Source organism: Gorilla gorilla, chromosome 9 (assembly GCF_029281585.2).
Source record: "Gorilla gorilla gorilla isolate KB3781 chromosome 9, NHGRI_mGorGor1-v2.1_pri, whole genome shotgun sequence".
Taxonomy (NCBI): Eukaryota; Metazoa; Chordata; class Mammalia; order Primates; family Hominidae; genus Gorilla; species Gorilla gorilla.
In genome coordinates this window covers 64,333,724-64,351,554 of record NC_073233.2, presented here as the reverse complement: position 1 = coordinate 64,351,554, position 17,831 = coordinate 64,333,724, and the positions used below count along the sequence as shown (strand labels likewise).

At 36.2% G+C, this 17,831-nt stretch overlaps 1 pseudogene; it reads right to left on the bottom strand.

Annotated features, from left to right (window-relative positions):
* Positions 1-6,698: 6,698 nt before the first annotated feature.
* LOC101152211 (transmembrane protein 230-like) lies at positions 6,699-7,895 on the bottom strand (annotated as a pseudogene).
* Between the last annotated feature and the right edge of the window lie 9,936 nt (positions 7,896-17,831).

Genomic DNA, 17,831 nt, shown 5'->3' with positions numbered 1-17,831 from the left:
TTCTCAGTTCTTAACGGCTTCTTAAGTTGTTCCCTGATCACCATATTGCAACCTACTTCCCTGAAATTATGTCCCTTTCCTACTTCACTGCTGTCTTGTAGTTCTGCTCATTATCTTATATTACATCTCATTAGTTTAACTTCTGTTCTTTTCCCTTCACTAGAAAATGCTCTTTTCCATCTGCATTTGATGGAAAACATGTATCATTTTAATTTTAAATCACATTGATTTGTAGTTTCATTCTGTGGCTATATGGGCTGTTTGTTTTAAATCGATTACTTCATACAAAATAAGAGCAATTTTTTGGATGAGGCAACATCTTTGAAAACATGGATCCAAGGGAACTCCAAGGGGTTTCTTGAAGAAAAAATTTGAAAACTGCTGGACTCAACATCTTCTGATTCTAATATTCTCTCTAATGATGATTCAGGAATTGGATCATTTATAAAAGCAATAACTATCATTTAAGAACACTTCACTCTAAATCTAGTACTGTGCTTAGTGTTTCTCATGTTATATTTATTTATTCTTCGCAACATCCATCATAGCTATGTTTCAAGATTAACAGCAATAATTTTACACAAGACCAAATTGAGGTTTAATAAGCAGCTAGTTTTTACACAATTGGTAAGTGGTGTTGTCTTTCTCAGAGGATGTAATACTTAAGAGTAAGCCACCTTCTTTCATACTTGACGTTAGGTTAGCAGTTGCTGTTGGGCTCCATGGGTCCCCCTCTTTTTGGTTATAACACCTAACCCCAAACCAGTAGGATAATGCTGAGAGATTCACATTTTGTCACTAGTAAGTACCTCATATATGTGAGGTCAATAAATGTTTCCAAGCACTGGCTCAATTGTTTGCTATGTCTCTTATATTTACAGCCAACCTTGAATATGAGTACAGAAGCATTGTGTTATTTCCACTCAGTACCAGAACACTTATCTGCAACTGTCACAGTCACAAACAACAGAGGATCACATGGTGGATCCAGGTGTTCTTCAGGGTTCCCAGTGTATTTGATTCCTTAAACACCTCAGGAGTTGATAGTTTTGAAGGTCTCTGAAAAGGCAATTAATAAAAAAAAAGTGGCTTACTTTATTTTGGTGCTCAGTGCAGAAGAAGGAAATGATTTAAAAATAATGATAATAACTGTTATATATTGGGAATCTATTCTTTGCAAAATGCCCCCCTGGGAATTTTCTTTGTTAAATAATTCTTTGAAGTATGTATTATTGTTCATATTCCAGACAAGAAAATATATCTAGACCAGCATTAACTTGCCCAAAGTAAATTCAGAAGTAAGTGCAATTAGGATTTGAACCCAAGGCAATCTCATTATAGAATTCATGGTTTTTCCTCTACACCAATGGCGCTTTAGAGAAGCGTAATCTTTGATTATCAATTTACTTATTACTACATGCCTTTACAAATGGATTTTACTTATCCTGAGTGTCCAGAGAGGTATATTTTGCAAGAAACATATGCATTCTCAGTTCTCAACTCATTACTTAATTTTGAAGTGATAAGAAAATTATCGTATTAGCTAATGTGACAACTTTGGTTAATGTGGCAATTTTAACCAAGGTGTCATACTGGCTAAACAACTTGTCAGCTTTCCCCATAGTAATATTTATTGAGCATGTATTATGTGCCAGATACCCTGCTAAGTGATTTAAGTGTCATCTCATTTAGACTTCAAAATAATCTTGTAAAGTAAGTGTAATTATGGTTCTTATTTCACAGATGAGTTACCTGAGACATAAAAATGGTTGTACATACATTGTTCAAGGGCATAATATTAAAAGTGGCAGAGCCATGATTCAAAACCAGTCTTTCTAATGCTCATCACATCCCAAGAACTGCATATCTTTCTAGAATTACTGTGTTCTAGATACTCTGAAAGGCACTGGGGACAAGAGATAGGACTAAACCATGTGTTCTAGTCCCAAGGAGGAGGTAGTTTATCGGGAGAAATGAAATTTTTTTGAAAACAGCTACTGCAATATGTCTTGAGAAAATTGTCATACCAGATGGTGGGAAGCAGGCCAGTGTGGAGACCCTGCTGGGAGTGGCAAGAGCAGCATTTTGTGTGCCATGACAGGTTTTACACAGGAGGAGAAAATATGCCTCTGTGCTTGAAAAATGTGTGAGCTGTTTCCCCATTTTTTTCTATTTAAAAAAAAAAAGATCTCTGACTCTAGTAACTTTCATTGGCTCACCAAAAACAATTCCTATCAGACTAATCTCACTGCTTTGAGAGGGTTATTTGGTGGAGCAGGAAAATAAATGTCTGTAGACTTCAGGAAGGCACATGATACATAATAACTTTGTATGTCAAGTTTATCCCTTTTATAGAAAAAAGACATCTGCCCCATGTGGTAGGAAGGCATTCTGGCAAAAGAAACCACAGCTTTCAAGGCACAGAAGCAGTCAGTGGAGTGTAGGGTGGAGGAATGGTTGGAAATTTGTCAGAGCTGCCTGGTGTACCGAGTGTATTGGAGGAAACAATAGGAATGAGGTTAGATGAGATCATGAAAAATTTTTTAGGCTATACTCAGAATATTGTTGGAGATGGTATTAATCATGTTATTTTTAAAATGTTCTGTATTTTATGATACTTTAACATCTTGGGGGCCTTACTAATCCTCAAGACTGCTCCTCCCAGAGCCAGCTAATTCTTAGATATAAAGATCAGCATGTCCCAGTGAATGCTTCTCATATGTAAACCAGTCAATCCAAAGCCCATGTGCCCTTCACCTCCTTTATGTTACTCACACATACACAAAGCCAATATTTCTTCTGCCCTAAATCACTCCAGGGCCAGGTACCTCACAACTAGAAACCACCCCTATAGTCCAGAACATGTGGAAAGTATTCAAATTATTCAATTCAAAACTTGCTCAAGCTTACCTACCCTGCCTTGCCCATTCCTCCACACAGAAGCCCCAACAAGGGCTTTGGGCTCTTTTGCCTCCTGACCAAACCTGGTGTTTACCCACGTGGTCTCGCATCATATGGCCCTGTGTGTGTGGGATGGGGGGGAACTATTAGTAATAAACATTTCTACATTTCTTTTAAAGGCAGTTGTTTCCATGTCTGTCACCTACCATACTTAACTAAATCTCAGGTACATATCAAATCAGAGAAAATGGCTTATACTTCATCAGTGTTAAATAGCTTGGAACTTCAGGTGGTATGGCAAATAGTGTAGAAGGATTGGGGGGCAATTAGCACTAAACAGATCAATGCATGCACAGCCAGCCTCCATAATGGATGTATAAACACTCCACTCTACCCCTTCTCCAGATCAGAACACTCACCTCTAACACCATAGTTCTATAATGGACTCCTAGACCATAGATCCTGAAAACGTTAATATTGTCACTGAGCTCACCCTCTGTATCAGAAGTGCTTGAAAATTTCATGGCTTAGATCATTCTGGAAAACCTGATTAGGCCACACAGTTATTCACGGAATCAGGTTAGGCTTACTTCCTAATAATAAAATTACTCATAATGAATTGGAGATAGAGAAAGAGGAAAAAGAAGAAATATATATCCTAAGCAAGGCACTGTACTAGCTACTTTAGACATATTATTTTCACTCTTTATAACAATGATGAGGTAGATATCTGTTATGGACTAAATTGTGTCCCTCCAAAATTCACATTTTAAGGCTCCCCAGTGTGACTGCATTTGGAGATAGGGTTTTTAGGAGAAAATTGAGTTAAATGAGGTCATAAGATGGGATCCCAATCCTATAGGATTGATGGGCTTGTAAGAAGAGGAAGAGAGAGAAACCTCTTTCTTTCTCTGCCATGTGAGGACACAGTAAACAGGTGACCATCTGCAGGCCAGCAAGTCATCCTGCCTAGAATTTTTTTCATCCCTTTCAGTTGCTCAAGAATATGGAGCCTTCTCCCTGTGGTCTTCCCCAACCATCCCTGTTAAAATTGTGCCTCCTTTCACACCCTCAGCACTCTCTAGCCTCCTTCCCTGCTTATTATTCTCCAGAGCACTTACTCTTTGGCTCACTGTGTAGTTGACTTATTTATCTTATTTGCTATCTATCCCCATCCACTAGGATGCCAGTTCAAGAAGAGCATGTTTTGTAGTTTGTTTTGTTCACTTATTGTTTTAATTGTATGGTTTTATTTTCCACCCCTTCATTTAACACAAATTGCCCCTTTCACCACAAATAGTAGATGCAGTTAAATCTATCTTTTCACTCTCAGCAGTTTCAGAAGTTGCCATAGAATAATGGTGAGGTATGAAAATGAGGCTTTGTGGTTCCTGTAACATAACAGAATGTAAATGGATGTTGAGTTATTGTGGGACTAAAGCAACATTTCTATGTCACTGGTAATAACTGACTCATACAATTGACCAAAATTTGCAGCAAACACCTCATTCCCATATTCCAACATTAAAATCAGCTAGTTTCAGAATCTTTTACAAAGATGGTTAGATCCCAAGGGTTTATAGTCGTGGACTTCCTCATGGTTTTATAGCTTGAGAAAGTAGCAAATAAAGCAATTAAACAGAACGAGGCAATATCAATTAAAAGCTAAACATTTCCAGAGGTTGCATGATACACTAAAAATATGGATGGAGAGAGGAATTGGGACTATATGGAATAAGGACATTAAGCAGCCAAGGAGAGAGCTAACAACAACAACAATAACAAATCCTTGCATGTAGAGAGAATCTCTAACTTCCTCTTCGGAAGAACCCAGCTTACCCTTGGACAAAAGTCTCCCGAAAACTGCACTTAGAGAGTTGCCTCATAAGTGGATAAATTCTCTTTAGCACTTAACTGTATCCCTCCAAAGTGTTTTTGTAGTGAAGCCTAAATATTACTAACACAAATAAAGGAATTTGAGAATTGCTCTTATGGAAAATATATACTAAAAGAGTTATGGAATCTTACCAAATTATATTAGCAGGAGTCTAGAAAATATGTGTGAGATTGGACTCTAAGGCGGTAAACCAAGGAGAATAAAATGTAAAAATTAATAAAGCCAAATGTATCAACACAGTGCACTCACATAAAACTCAGATTTTTTTCCCCCTCAAGTTCCTGGAGGATCTTAATATACGAGTCTGTTAGAATTTCTCTTTCGTTTCTATCAAAAATAGCCAGAAGCTTTTGGTCTTGACATATTGGAGAAAATAGCATGCCTTTACTTTCTTTCATTTGGATCTATTGATCTTTTGTTCTTTGTGATTAAATAGTCTGGGGGGACTTTGTTTCCATAACTTATGGAACATTAAGGGAAGTTGTGAAGAAATTGGTGTCTTGATCATGTACTTAGAGAAAAAAAAGAATACTGGAAAATTGGTAACAAGGAAATATGTGGAGGAGTTAATGTAGGTGATGTTCTCAGCATACGTACAGGTGTAAAATTAACTTTGTTATGTTTTGTGATAACTGTTATTGATTGTTATTAGTATTTATCAATGATGATAATTACCTCCTATTCTTTGTAGAACTCCTAATTTTGCTGAGACTATTTGGAAAACACAGTTCTTTACATTTATTACTTACTGCTCATGTCAATAAAATATGGGTATATATTTATTTGCATTTCTATATATTTGTATATCCTGCATATATATTTAATCATGTCACTATCTTACATTTAAAATCCAATCAACATGAAACAATCTGTTATATTTATCCTCTTTTGTTTTATCAGTACTTTCTTATATTCTTTATGGTACTTTTTTGTTTTTGTTGAATATCCTTGAATCCTTGTCTTTCATTGTTTCAATATACTGCAATTAGAAATGCATATTATTTTGTTATTATAATGATTTCTTTGGCACTCAGAATGTCACAGCTTCACCAGGAAAAATTCCATAAGTTGACTCCTTTAGTCTCTGCCCTTATCATTTGTAGAGGCTTTGATGTTTTCTAGACACAACAGAATGTGGGAGGCACATGTTATTTATTTTCTTACTCGGAAACGTAGATTCAGCTATCTTCTAAGAATTCCCTATTCTTTTAGGGGGGCAATAATATTGGGGATACAAACTTATGTCCAAGGCATGCACATGCATAATATTAAGAACACATAGGATTGTCTTCTTTTAGCATGGAAGTATTTTGGTCTGGTGTCTCCACCCTGTTTCATAGCAGTAACCAGTGAGTTGTCCCACTGAGCAGAAACAGAATAGACTAGAAAAATAGTCTGGGATAGGTATATAGATGAAACTCTAGTGAAGGACAGTGTGAAGGTATTTATGATTCCATTGTAAATGTTCACTAAAGGACATCAATTGCAGAAAAAAGAAATTCACTAATGAGATGGACGAGAAGACACACACTGAGGTAGCTGGTAAGTCTCTTTCCTTCTCCATATCCCTATACTTAAATAGTATGCCCATGACAAATTAGCCATGGGAACAAAGCTGGAGGGCGTGGAAAATTGGTTTCCTTTTCCTTCTTCCAATTTAGCCATCTTTTTTTTTTTTTTTTTGAAGTTAACTCATTTTATTTCTAGGATTTGGATTTCAACATTTTAATTTCTTTGGAATATAAGTCACTTTTTGCAAGCTAAAAAATAGAATCAAACTAAGGCGATCTAGTCCTCTAGGCATCCAGGCTGATCCTTGGAATCATGAGCAGAATGATGACATACTACAAGGTACTGGCAATAGGGCTATAAACTCTAAATAATAACCACTAATCTACATGTTTCATTAGGAAATAGCCAAGAGTCTGGCCGTTAAAGGAATAATCTGCAGAACATCTTGATTTACAAGGGACAAAATGATGCAAATTATATGCTGTCCAACCTACTGGTGAACTGGATCAGAATGGGCCAAGGACTGTTAAACAGAGAAAGTATTTACATTTTGAAAACTTGCTCTGCAGGATAAAAAAATTCCTGGTTGCTGTCAGTAAGAAAGCAAGTAAAAAAATATTACAGATGAACTCACTGATCTTTGATTTTACTAAGGTCTTCCACTGGAACATGAAGGTAGGGATAAGTGTACAGGATAATATACTCTGATATTTTTAAAATAAATTACTTAATAATAAGAAATTAGCCATGCTACATTCTTCCATTTGCTACAAGAACAAATTGGCAATGAAGACTATTTAAAAGAAATGCTCAGCTCTGCAGAGGGTGGTGGCAGGCAACACTTTTCCATTACAGAATAACCTCTATTCTACCATGATACATATTCCTGTGGAAAAACTTGTCAGGGCCAAGGGATGAAAAACAGAGCATGTCCTAATTAGCTAACTGTAGGTTCACTTAACATCTTTGGGAAGGACCCAAAAAATCTGGCCATTATTTTCTTAAACATCTGCAAGCTGCAAAATTCCTTAGTCCTCAGCTATAGTTTCTGCTAGATATCTTAAAGCTGGGACAGTTCCACTGTGACTCTTCTCCTCAGCTATGGGGTGGGTGCTAGTCATCAAAGTCTGGAATGTCATCATAGGAGTAACCACGGTAGCCTTTGGATGCATAGTAAGCGATGCGCAGGTGGTAAAATCCGGGTAGGAACACCAGAATGCCAATGATCAGGACTGGAACGGCCCGGTCTGCCCCGCCTTTGCTGATGTAGCCTGACAGCAGGAGGGAGCCTATAATAATGAGAAAGGCGCCAGTCAAAAACAGCACAGTGGCAAGTGCGATGGCCTTATAAGGGATCTTAGGAGGGGTTTTCTTAAACTGAAGGTCAATGTAGCCATCGTCTGTACTGGAGAGCCTTGAATATTTCACTTTACTACTGGGGATTCCAGTAGCCAGTTGGTACGGGACGGCATCATAACACGCTGACACAGCGGAGCGCCGAGCCAGGCCGCCCGCACACCCAGAGCTCGCCCACGGTTGGCAGCGCCCAAGGTTGCATGGCATGGCCCGCTTAAGTGCCACTCAGCCGGCCCCAGCCGGGATCAGTGCGCCAGAAGTCCAATTTAGCCATCTTTTTGAAGACAATTCTAAGCAGAGTCACCACCAACTCTTCCTACCTAATGGTACCATTGTTCTATTTTTGTGTTCTCTAAAATCTGTTTTCCTCATGACAGCCACAGCGACTTTAGATCACAAATTAGGTCATAGTTTATTTTTTCTAAATCCTCATATATAGTTAGAATAAAAACTTACTATGATCTCAGTTTGTGCTACTCAAAGTGTAATTCAAAAGCCAGAATCATGAGTATCAGGTGGTATCCTGTTTGAAAGGAAGACTCTCAGGCCTACCCCAGAACTACTGAATTAGATTTTGTATTTAAACAGGAAACCTATGTTATTCATATGCATATTAAAATTTGAGGATTACTGGTCTGGAAGGCTCTGCATAATTTATTCCTTGCATACCTTTCTTTTTGTAAAAAACATATATATATATATGTGTGTTTGTATACTTACATGAAGTGAACTAAATGAACTAAGAAAAGCATATAGTTCAATGAACTTGCACAAATTAAACACATCCTTATGACATACTCATAGATAAAATAGAACATTACTCCATCCTTAAAGCCATATCAATCCCACTTTCTAGTAACTTCCCATCCCCCCACCAAATCATTATCTTAACTCTTTTTAAATTTTATCTTATCTGTTTTTAAATTTTATCTAAGGAAAAAATTAGTCTTATCTGTTTTTAAATTTTATCTAAGGAAATCAAACACTATATACTTTCTTTTTCTTTAATGCAAGATCATATTTGTGAAATTCCTTTGTAGTCTTGTATGCTATCATTATTTATTCATACTTATTGTTTAGTATTTCTTGTTTGGAAATACCACAATGTACTTATCTATTCTATTTTTGATGGTTATTTGAGGAGATTTTTAGTTGGGAACTGTTATGAAAACTGCGTGCATTCTGGTACTTGTATTTTGGTGCCTTTCTGTTGTGTGAATATTTAGTAGTAGAATGGCTAGGTCATTCAACTTTAGTAATACTGACAAATAATTTGCTGGAGTAATTGCAGTAATTTTTACTCTCATCAACAACATACATGACTTCTAGTTGTTCTAGATCCTTACCAAAACAACTTCGGTTTTTTTTTTTTTTTGTCTTTTTAATTTTAGCCATTTTCATTGGCGTGTAAAGTTATTTCATTTTTAAAAGATTTTATTTTTTTAGAGTGGAATTCAGTTCCAGGAAAAAATGAAAGGAAAGTATAGAGATTTCCTGTATGCCCCTTGCTCCGACACATGCCTTTGTAAATGAAAGCAATGAAAGACAAGCCACATACTGGGAGAAAGTATTTGTCAAAAGCATGTCACATAAAAGACTGTGGACATCAGTGGTTGCCAAAGTGGTTATAAAAGGCATATCTCATAAAGGACTGTCATATTCCCCTTTACAAACATCCCCCACCAGAGTGTTACATTTATTTAAAATTGATCAACCTACATTGACACACCGTTATCACCCAAGGTCACAGTTTATGTTAGCTTTCACTCTTGGTGTTGCATATTGTGTGGGTTTGGACAAATGTATAATGACATCTGTTCATCACTATGTCATTATTCACAGTTTTTTTGATTATCTTAAAAGTCCTCTCTTCATCACTATGTTATTATTCAGAGTTTTTTGATTATCTTGAAAGTCCTCTGTATTTTGCATATGCATATGTTTCCTCTAACCCCTGGAAACCACAGACTTTTTTTTTTTTTTTTTTTTTACTGTGTTTTTACTGTTACCTTTTCCAGAATGTCATATAGTTAAAATCATACAGCACATAGCTATTTCAGATTGGCTTCTTTCTCTTAATAACATACATTTAGATTCCCTCCATATCTTTTAATGGCTTGATATCTTATTTCTTTTTAGTGCTGAATAATATTTCATTATATGGATGTATCACCATTTGTTTATTCATTAACCTACAAAAGGACATCTTGGTGGTTTCCAAGGTTTTGCAATTATATATAAAGCTACTATAAACATTCATGTTCAGTTTATGTGAACATAAGTTTTCAGCTCCTTTGGATAAATACCAAGGAGTTTGACTGTTGAATTGTGTGGTAAGAGTAAGTTTAGTTTTGTAAAAAATTGCCAAACTGTCTTCCAAAGTGATTGTTTCATTTTGCATTCCCACTAGCATTGAATGAAAGTTCCTGTTTCTCCAAATCCTCACCAGTATTTGATGTAGTCAGTGTTCTAGATTTTGGCCATTCAAATTAGTGTGTACTGGTATCTCTCCAGTTTTAATTAGCATTTCCCTGATGACATATGATTTGAACCTTCTCTTTATATGCTTATTTGAAATCTGTCTGTATTTTTGGTGCGGTGTCTGTTAAAATCATTAGCTTATTTGTAAGTCAGATTGTTTTTGTATTGTTAAATTTTAAGACTTCATTGTATGTCACAGTCCTCTATGAGATACACCTTTTACAAGTATTTTCTCCCAGCATGTGGCTTGTCTTTACATGATTTTCACATCATATTTTGCAGTGCAGAAATTTTTAATTTTAATGAGATCTAGGTTATTAATTCTTTCATAGATTGTGTATTTAGTGTCATTCATAAAGTCATTGCCAAACTCTATGTCATTTAGATTTTTTGTATGTTATCTTTTATGAATTTAATAGTTTTGCATTTTACATTTAGGTCTCTGATCCATTATGAGTTAATTTTGTGAAGGGTGTAAGGTCTGTGTCTAAATTCAATTTTTTACATGGATGCCTGGTTGTTCCAGCACCATTTGTTGAAAGTCTATCTTTCTTGCACTGTATTATCTTTATTCTTTTGACAAATATCAGTTGAACACACACACACACACACACGTGTGTGTGTATATAAATATAAATATATATATACATATATGATACATAAAATATTAGGGATGGGGTCTCATCCTGGAGTGATCATACCTCCCAGCAGCCTTGAACTCCTGGGCTCCTGGGCTTAAGTGATCTTCCACCTTAGGTTCACGAGTAACTGGGACAATAGCGATGTTCACATTTCTTCTTCCCTTCTTCCTTCCCCCCCCCCACCCCTCCTCCTCCTTCTTCTTATTCTTATTCTTCTTTTAGAGGTGAGAATCTTATCTGTTGCTCAGGCTGGTTTTGACTTCCTGGTAATGGCTGTAATAACAGCAATTACTCCAGCAAGAACCTTCTGCCTCAGGTTCTTGAGTAGTTGGGATTGCAGGCATGAGCCCCCTCAACAGCTTGCAGTTGACTATATTTAATATGGTGTATTTCTGGAATCTCTAGTCTGTCCCATTGATCTCTTTGTCTATTCTTCACACTCCATTGATTACCATAGCTTTACAGTGAGACTTAAATACAGATGTGCCAGTCTCCAACTTTGCTATTTTCCTTCAATATTGTGTTGGCTATTTTGGTCTTTTGCTTCTCCAAATAAACTTTAGAACTGTTTGCTGATATCCACAAAATAACCTGCTGTAACTTTGATTGGGATTGCATTGTATGTATGGATAAATTTGGGAGGAACTGACATGTTAACAATATTGAGTCTACCTATCTACATGGAATATTTCTACATTTATGTAGGTTTCTTTTGATTTTTTTTGCAATGTGGCTTATTTTATTTTGCTTTATTTTACTTTAATTTTGTATTTCCATAGGTTTTAGGGCAACAGGTTGTACTTGGTTACATGACTAAGTTCTTTAGTGGTGATTTGTGAGATTTTAGTGCCCCCATCACCCGAGCAGTGCACACTGATCCCAATTTGTACTCTTTTATCTGTCCCCTCACTTCTACCCTTTACCCCATCGCCAAAGTCCATCATATCATTCTTATGCCTTTACATCCTCATAGCTTAGCTCCCACTTATAAGTGAGAACATACAATGTTTGGTTTTCTATTTCTGAGTTACTTCACTTATAATAATAGTCTCCAGTTCCATCCAGGTTGCTGCAAATGCCATTATTTCATTCCTTTTTATGGATGAGTAGTATTCCATTATGTATATCACAATTTCCTTATATATATATTCTTTATATATATCACAATATCTTTGTCCACTCATTGATTGATGGGCATTTGGGCTGGTTCCATATTTTTGCAATCGTGAATTGTGCTGCTATAAACATATGTGTGCAAGTATCTTTTTCATATAATGACTTCTTTTCCTCTGGTTAGATACCCAGTAGTGGGATTGCTGGATCAAATGGTAGTTCTACTTTTAGTTCTTTAAGGAATCTCCACACTGTTTTTCCTAGTGACTGCACTAGTTTATATTCCCACCAGCAGTGTAGTCGTGTTCCCTTTTCACCCATTCATGTCAACATCTATTATTTTTTTATTATGGCTATTCTTGCAGGAGTAAGGTGGTAGCACATTGTGGTTTTGATTGGCATTTCCATGATCATTAGTGATGTTGGGCATTTTTTCATATTTTTGTTGGCCATTTGTACATCTGACAAAGGACTAATATCCAGAATCTACAAGGAATTCAAATAAATTAGTAAAGAAAAAATAATCTCATCAAAAAGTGTGCTAAAGACATGAATAGACAATCCTTTGACTGATCAGAGTTGTGTCGTTTTTCCTTATATAGATCTTATAGATACTTTATAAGAGTCATACCTGTTTCATTTATTGTGAGTATTAATGTACAATATTTTGAGTTTTTGATTTCAAATTCCACTTATTCATTCACTGCTGTTACATAGCAAAGTGATTGACTATTTATTAACTTAATATACTTCAATTGAATTCTAATCACCTATTACTTCCAGCACAAACTTATTAGTTTGTGAACAATTTCCTGTTTCCTACGCAGATAATCATGTCATCTGAAAACAGACACTTTCATTTCTTCCTTCCCAATCAGTAAACATTTTAGTTCTCTTTTTTGTTTTATTGAATTAGCTGAGATTTTTAGTGTAATGTTGAAAAAGTCTTGTTTTCTTTTAGCATTAAAAAATCATCTAATTTTTCTTTTATTGTTTTTCTTTCTCTCCTTCATTTTCTAGCCACACTACTATTTTATGGGCCTTTCTCTGCCTACTGTTCATATCTGAGTTTTGCACTAGGGACTGCTTTCCCGAATATTCACCACTTAGCTGCTTATTATTTGGGTATCAACCCAAACATCATCTACTTACAGATTCCTTTCTGACCACTCAAGCCAAAGCAACCCCTTTTCCTGAGTTAGGCCTGTTTGTTATAACCAATTTGATTTTGTTCTTGAAATTTATAAGTAACTATTTTATTTTTTGCTAGTTTATTGCCTATTAGTTCAATATTAATTTCTGCTCTTTTTGCCACTGCTTAAACCTCAGCACCTAGAAGAATGCCTAACACATAGTAGGCCTTCAATAAATAATTGTTGCCTAAGTGACTTCCTTGACAAACAGGACTTGTTTGGGGCAATTAATACCAAAGGCTGGGTTTCATTCATGGCCCTTAGGTACTAAGTAATGTCTACAAGCATAAAAATGGTCAAGCTTTGCTCACGATGGGATCATATTACCTTAGGAACCACACTGGTTCAAGGAACCTAGCCCTTGGGCTGACCATGACCTAGAGAGTGTACATTTTAATGTGAGAAAGCTTCAAGTGCTTTTCTTTATATATATATTATACTTTAAGTTCTAGGGTACATGTGCACAACATGCAGGTTTGTTACATATGTATACATGTGCCATGTTGGTGTGCTGCACCCATTAACTTGTCATTTACGTTAGGTATGTCTCCTAATGCTATCCCTCCCTCCTCCCCCCACCCCACAACAGGCCCCAGTGTGTGATGTTCCCCTTCCTGTGTCCAAGTGTTCTCAATGTTCAATTCCCACCTATGAGTGAGAACATGTGGTCTTTGGTTTTTTGTCCTCGTGATAGTTTGCTGAGAATGATGGTTTTCCAGCTTCGTCCATGTCCCTACAAAGGCCACAAACTCATCGTTTTTTATGGCTGCATAGTTTTCCATGGTGTATATGGGCCACATTTCCTTAATCCAGTCTATCATTGATGGGCATTTGGGTTGGTTCCAAGTCTTTGCTATTGTGAATAGTGCCGCAATAAACATACGTGTGCACGTGTCTTTATAGCAGCATGATTTATATTCCTTTGGGTATACACCTAGCAATGGGATGGGTGGGTCAAATGGTATTTTTAGTTCTAGATCCCTGAGGAATTGCCACACTGTCTTCCACAATGGTTGAACTAGTTTACAGTCCCACCAACAGTGTAAAAGTGTTCCTATTTCTCCACATCCTCTCCAGCACTTGTTGTTTCCTGACTTTTTAATGATTGCCATTCTAACTGGTGTGAGATGGTATCTCACTGTGGTTTTGATTTGCATTTCTCTGATGGCCAGTGATGATGAGCATTTTTTCATATGTCTGTTGGCTGCATAAATGTCTTCTTTTGAGAAGTGTCTGTTCATATCCTTTGCCCACTTTCTGATGGGGTTGTTTGTTTTTTTCTTGTAAATTTGTTTAAGTTCATTGTAGACTCTGGATATTAGCCCTTTGTCAGATAAGTAGATTGCAAAAATTTTCTCCCATTCTGTAGGTTTCCTGTTCACTCTGATGGTAGTTTCTTTTGCTGTGCAGAAGCTCTTTAGTTTAATTAGATCCCATTTGTCTATTTTGGCTTTTGTTTCCATTGCTTTTGGTGTTTTAGACATGAAGTCCTTGCCCATGCCTATGTCCTGAATGGTATTGCCTAGGTTTTCTTCTAGGGTTTTTATGGTTTTAGGTCTAACATTTAATTCTTTAATCCATCTTGAATTAATTTTTGTATAAGGTGTAAGGAAGGGATCCAGTTTCGGCTTTCTACATATGGCTAGCCAGTTTTCCCAGCACCATTTGTTGAATAGGGAATCCTTTCTCCATTGCTTGTTTTTGTCAGGTTTGTCAAAGATCAGATAGTTGTAGATGTGTGGTATTATTTCTGAGGGCTTTGTTCTGTTCCATTGGTCTATATCTCTGTTTTGGTACCAGTACCATGCTGTTTTGGTTACTGTAGCCTTGTAGTATAGTTTGAAGTCAGGTAGCATGATGCCTCCAGCTTTGTTCTTTTGGCTTAGGATTGCCTTGACAATGCAGGCTCTTTTTTGGTTCCATATGAACTTTAAAGTAGTTTTCTCCAATTCTGTGAAGAAAGTCATTGGTAGCTTGATGGGGATGGCATTGAATCTCTAAATTACCTTGGGCAGTATGGCCATTTTCACGATATTGATTCTTCCTATCCATGAGCATGGAATGTTCTTCCATTTGTTTGTATCCTCTTTTATTGCATTGAGGAGTGGTTTGTAGTTCTCCTCAAGTGCTTTTCTTATCATTTATGTGCTATAGCACCAAACAAGTAATCTGCCCCCTCTGGAATTGAGTCTGTGCATTTATAAAATGGGGATAATAAGTTGAGTCCACTATGCTTCTTAGAATCATACCATCTATTATTATTTTCATTGCAAACCAAGTAGTTTCCATAGCAATTCCAGAGTCAATAAACACTAAAGTGGATGGTAGCCAGTAGGGAGCTGATCTGGGAGACTCCAGCTTTATGAAAGTAGAACTCAACATTACAAAAGGTCTTCAATGGACCTGTTACTTTTTATATTGATTTTACACAACAGCTCTTAAATGTTAGAATGCAGTAGGGGAATCAATAAAAGCAACATGGAATTTCCTAACAGGATGAATATTTTGGGCTGAGCTTTGATAAAATCCACAAATGTATCTTTTTTTTTCAGTAAAATTATTGGAAAATAACACTTCAAGTGCTCACCAGGGGAGCTTTTAAAAGCATCTATATTTTAGGCTGGGTGTGGTGGCTCATGCCTGTAATCCCAGAAATTTGGAAGACCGAGGTGGGTATGTCACTTGAGGCCAGGAGTTCAAGACCAGCCTGGCTAACATGACGAAACCCTGTCTCTACTAAAAATACAAAAATTAGCTGGCTGTGGTGGCTCATGGGAGGCTGAAGCATGAGAATTTTTTGAACCCGCGAGGTGGAAGTTGCAGTGAGCCAAGATCAAACAGAAACAAACAAACAAAATCTATATTTGAATTCTATCTGCAGAGATTCTGATTGTTTGTTTTCAATATCATTGCCCAGGTCCTGGGATAAATAACGACAGCCAACTATGGCGTCTTAAGGATTTGAGAATCACCAGATTAAGTGATATTATTTTGTAGAAGCATTATTTGGGTCAGTTGGCTCTTTGTACATTGTAGGCACTTAATTAATGTTAACTTTCTTCCTCTCTACCTTCCTTTTTTTTTATCCCTTCTCTTGAGGACCATAATAAAGGAATAATGTAGCAGTGTTAATACTTTTAAGCCAATTTTAATAATAAATAAACATTTGGCAAACATCTGTTCAAATCTTTTTCCTATTTTTTAATCAGGTTATTAGTTTCCTTGCTATTAAGTTTGGTTTTCTTATATATTTTGTTTTTGTTTTTTTCCAACTTGGTGTTATTTATTTGCAGGCTTTCTGAAATTATACGTTCTATCATTTTAGAAAATTTTTATGGGTATATAGTAGGTGTATATATTTACAGGGTGCATGAAATATTTTGATACAGGCATACAATGTGCAATAATCATACCAGGGTAAATGGAGCATCCTTAAGCATTTATTATTTCTTTGTGTTATGAGCATTTTGATCACAGTTCTTTTAGTTATGCTAAAATATGCAATAAATTATTGTTGACTGTAGTCACCCTGTTGTGCTATCAAATATTAGGTGTTATTTATTCTTTCTGACTATATAGGGTAGATATATCCGTTAACCATCCCCATTTCCCCAACCTCAAATATCCTTCCCAGCCTCTGGTAACATCCTTCTACTCTCTATCATCAAGAGTTCAATTGTTTTAAATTTTAGCTCCCATAAATGAGTGAGAATGTGCCATGTTTGTTATTCTGTGCCCAGCTTATTTCACTTAACATAACATCCTCCAGTTCCATCCATGTTGTTACGAATTACAGAATCTCATTTCTTTTTATGTCTGAATATTACTCCATCATGTATATGTACCACATTTTCATTATACATTAATCTGTTGATGGATGCATGAGTTGATTCCCAGTCTTGGCTATCATAAATAGTGCTGCAATAAACATGAGAGTGCAGATATCTCTTCGATATGCTGATTTCCTTTCTTTTGGATATATATCTAGCAGTGAGATTGCTGAATCATATGTTAGTTTTAGTTTTAGTTTCTTGAGAAACCTCCATACTGTTCTCCATAGTGCCTGTACTAACGTACATTCTCACCAACAGTGTATGAGGCTTCCCTTTCTCCACATCCTCACGAGCATTTGTTATTGCCTATTTTTTGATAAAAGCATTTAAGTTGAGGTGAGATGATATCTCATAGTTTTGATTTTCATTTATCCGAAGGTCAGTCATGTTTAGCAATTTTCCATATACCTGTTTGTCAATTGTACATCCTCTTTTGAGAAAGGTCTATTCAGCTCTTTTCCCCATTTTTTAATTATTAGATTTTTTTCTTATGGAGTTGTGTGATATAACCAGAATAATATATATTCTGATTATTAATCTCTTATAAGATGGGTAGTTAACAAATATTTTCTCCCGTTCTGTGGGTTATCTCTTCACTTTATTTATTGTGCTTTTTGCTATGCAGAAGCGTTTAAACTTGCTGTGATCCCATTTGTCCATTTTTGCTTAGATTGCCTGTGCCTTTGAGGTATTACTCAAGAAATCTTTGCCCCACCAGTGTGCTGGAGAGTTTCCCCCATTTTCTTGTAGCTCATAGTTTGAGGTCTTAGATTTTAGTCTTTGATCCATTTTTTTTTTATATGGCAAGAGATAGGGGTCTAGTTCATTCTTCTGCTTATGGATAGCCAGTTTACCCAGCACCATTTATTGAAGAGATTGCCTTTTCTCTAATGTATATTCTTGG